Raw genomic sequence first — 3,977 nt, forward strand, 5'->3', positions numbered from 1 at the left:
CAGCACCGCAGCATCACATCCTTTGAGATTCATATAGTCAATACTATTTATGGTGTTCTCTTTGATACATTATGGCTTCCAGCAGTGTGTCTGTTGTAGAAGCGTATGGTGCAATATTACATTACATTACATGTCATTTAGCAGACGCTTTTGTCCAAAGCGACTTACAATAAGTGATATACATACACCAAGGTGAGCCTTGTTTACGAAGATGAACTTCCTAGTTATTTGACATTAAACATGCTTCAGTTAAATGCTTGCAGGAATTGAAAAGCTTCTTGGCAGCGGTGGGATTCGAACCCACGCCCCCGAAGAGACTGGAGCCTTAATCCAGCGCCTTAGACCGCTCGGCCACACTACCTATATATTATGAAAGATATATTACCTATATAGCACTACCACTGATCACCATCAGTTAAAAGCTGGAGCTGCAGGGTTGTATGGTTTTGTCACTGATTTGCTAATGGGCCACTTGATTGTGCCTGTACAGTAATTACTCTATTCTTGTGGAAAATTGGTGCGATTTTGACCCGTAACGCACACTGGCACATACTGCAAATACTCCGAGTTGAGAGATAATCTAATTTCAGATAGGATGGCATCCAGATGACATGTGGAAAAAAAGTTCATGGGAACTTTGATGAAAAAAGGAGATATGCTCCAGCAAATCTCCTAATCATTTACATCTTCTTCTTTTTTTAAAATGTGGACTCAGTCACACACACAAATCACAGCCTGGTCAGTGCTATAATCTATGGCTTCAGAAAAATGTCACATGTGTTTGTCCTACTCCTTTATCCCCTGCAGGACATGAGCGGAGGGGTCAGGGCTGCAGGACACACACACATTCATGTCTGCTACAGCTTTTGCAGCCAATGTGCAAATCATGGGAGTAGACGTCAGCCATCATTTAGTTGTCAGGGGTGGAAACAAAATAGATGAGAAATGAAGTGCTGAGACTGGCCTGACCTTGCGGATGATTGCCGCCTAAATTGCTGGGACTGAAATTGGGCATTTTACACCCTGGCAGCTGCCCAAGACACAATTTGTCCCAGTTTTGGAGGACAAGATGGCCTGAGTAGCACGCCACGTCAAATACCAGTTTCCTGGGAACTCTTGGATCCCACTTTGTACAGAACCGTGAGTAGAATAAAAATACAGTGTTCATCAGAAAATTGCATTGAATCAGTGATTAATCACCCTGGCCCATACACTCATGGTACAGTGTTTATATTGAAAGGTGGTGTAGAATATCCAGGAAAGTGGTTTATTCTTTTCAAGCAGTGTAAAAATTTCTTCCTGCACAGAAACATGTGAATGCCGACTATAACCCTATTCCCAAATTTCAGTTTAAAATCAGATAAATACAATTTACATTATAGTGTACATTCAGTAATATAGATAATTTAGAAATGACTATATTTGACATATTTCGTATCAGACATGTTTGCTTTTTTAATGGATTTCTGTTCTCCTTCCAAATGGGTGCATGCCATTATTTCTCATAAAAATGCAGAACGTGAGCACATGCAGTTACAAATAATAGTTCTGGTGGCACAATAATTGAAGCAGTCCTAATGCCTTTACAGTAAATGGTTCTGGCAAAGATGGAGAGGTGCTGTAAGAGATCAAGTGAAGTGAGTTAGACTGTGCAAATTTCCTTTCTGTGGACAATGTGGGTAGATTGTCTAATATGCCAGCTCATTTGTTATATGCTGTATGATATAATACTACACTAATATGATATAGATTTGGTGCTTTTTGGAATTGTGCTCATTTATTAGATAAGAAGTTAGTGCATTAATGGAGATTGGCCTCCGCTGAAAAAACAACCTCACAGGTCATTTGTACAAGCAGCTTGTTGAGACCCATATTTGCATTTATTGTAGCGATGGCCTCTAGTGGCTGTAATAATTATGACAGGAGCAAAGGAGGAAGTCATGGACGTAGTATAAAGAGCAACAAAGTCAGTGTAGAGAGAAGGACAGAATAGAAGAATAGGTCAAACAAACACAGGACTTTGAACCAGGAGTCCACTATTCGTGTCAAGTCTGAACACGATAGTCAGTGCAACTTTAAACTTATTAACTTATTTTAACCGGAACCGTGATCTTACCCTCAACATAACCAAGTAGATTTGGTGAAGAAACCTAACCAAACTGCGACTTTGTCACAACATTAATCATGTGTTTAAAACTAGGACCATTACATTAAGTTATGAGCATGTGTTGATCTCCTGCCACCAGTGGGTGGCGCTAATTTAGGAAACGCTCCTGTGAGTACCTCTAAAGCTCCCTAATAAACACATTATTTACTGTTTGTTTAATCTTCGCAGTAACAGTGCCAGGCTAGCTGTTTCCTCTCTCTACGCAGAGCTAAGCTAACCAGCTGTGGGTAGCAGCTTTAAATATCACCCTGTGTGGGTGAGTGGTTTTGATCTTTTTTATAATAAAGTAAATTAGCATAATTCCCAAACTATTCCTTTAAAGCTCTTAAGAGAAGAAAATCAGATGTTCACATGTACTTTGCCCAGCAGTGATTTTACTTCAGTAGCATGGTTCCAACAAGCTGTACCAGTCTAGAAATTGTATCAGCCACAGGTATTTGGGGCTGCTACTGTAAAGCAGACTGTATGTGGCCCTTACCTCAGTTATTTTGTTAGTTTAGGAGCTTAATCCTGAGGTACACCTCAGCAGCATCTGCCTGGGACTGCTGGGCTTAAGACTCTGAGCAGGGATCACTTATAATGGAATCCAATCCCTAGCTGTCTGTTTGAGAGGGCTGGAACTAATCGATCAGAGGGGAGCATCTGTGAAAGAGATGTTCAGAGAGGCAGCTTTGACTGCGCTGGAGCCAGAAGGGCTACTGTCTGATGCCCCGGTTCTGGCATTACAGCACAGCATTACCACTTGATACGCCAGTCAAGCTGGCTTTGATGCAAAATATGGCGAGATGTGAAATGGCGAAGCTGGCACATTTCTGTCCCGACTTCTAATTTTGTCATCTCTGCTGTCTTAGGAGTTATCATCTCTTCCCTTCCATCTCTAATCCTCTGTCCATGTCCCTCTCCTTTTCGCTCTCTTGCATATTTTATATCAGTTTCTGCGTTAAGTCCTTCCCCTCTGAACTCAATCCCCAGTCTGGCCCTCTGCTTGAGCCCCTCAGCTGCTGGTCTGCTCTCACACTAACCCCCTTGTTTATATCGGGGACGCAATTAAGTCGAAGCCAAGTAGAGGAGTCCCAGAGAGAGAGGCAAGAGTGCAAGCTTGTGAGTCAAATTTCAACGTCTACACTCACACACTCCTCCCTCCTCTATTTCACTCATTTTCTTTCACTATTGCTCTCTCTCCTCTTTTGCGCTCTATCCATTTCTCTTTTAAAAAAAAGGATATAAAATAATGTTTATTTAATACCCAATAAAGCTGGTACTTGTTGGATTTATTTTATGTTTTATGTAGTTGGAATGGGTTCTTTGGAAGAGAAATATGTGGCTTGAGATAGCTTGCATGATGTACCGCTGAAATGGCTAAAGCAAGACATTACCTCATCTGTGTGTGATGTAACTTGAAATGCAGATTTATTTATTTATTCTAGCAACTTTGTGCAACCAAATATCAATTTTAAGGCATCAAATTATGCACATTTGTGTATAAAAAAAATCAGCTTTAAGTACTTCTATCATCATGTCCTGTTGACTACAATTTCTTGTTTTTCCTTTTTTTTTTTGTCATGGAGGAACTGGTTCGAGCGCTGAGTTCATGTTCTCCACATGTGTGGTCTGTCGGCCCAGGGGACCTATCCCAGAATCCCAGACACACGTGTGCAGGCAGAAGCAGTAGTGCAATGCAGAGTGGATAAACAGTGCTCTTACCGGCAACTGGGCACACTCCACATCTAAACAATGCCAAGTTAACTGCTTTGTAGTATTTTACAGCAAAAACAAACACAAATATAAAAAGGTTCATCTCAAAAAAAGT

General features: G+C 41.0%; 1 non-coding gene across 1 annotated transcript; it reads right to left on the reverse strand.

Moving 5' to 3' along the window:
• Positions 1–279: 279 nt before the first annotated feature.
• trnal-aag (transfer RNA leucine (anticodon AAG)) lies at positions 280–361 on the reverse strand. The gene has a single exon. It is a non-coding gene; the product is annotated as a tRNA-Leu (tRNA).
• Positions 362–3,977: the final 3,616 nt, after the last annotated feature.

Source organism: Centropristis striata, chromosome 11 (genome assembly GCF_030273125.1).
Source record: "Centropristis striata isolate RG_2023a ecotype Rhode Island chromosome 11, C.striata_1.0, whole genome shotgun sequence".
Classification (NCBI taxonomy): Eukaryota; Metazoa; Chordata; class Actinopteri; order Perciformes; family Serranidae; genus Centropristis; species Centropristis striata.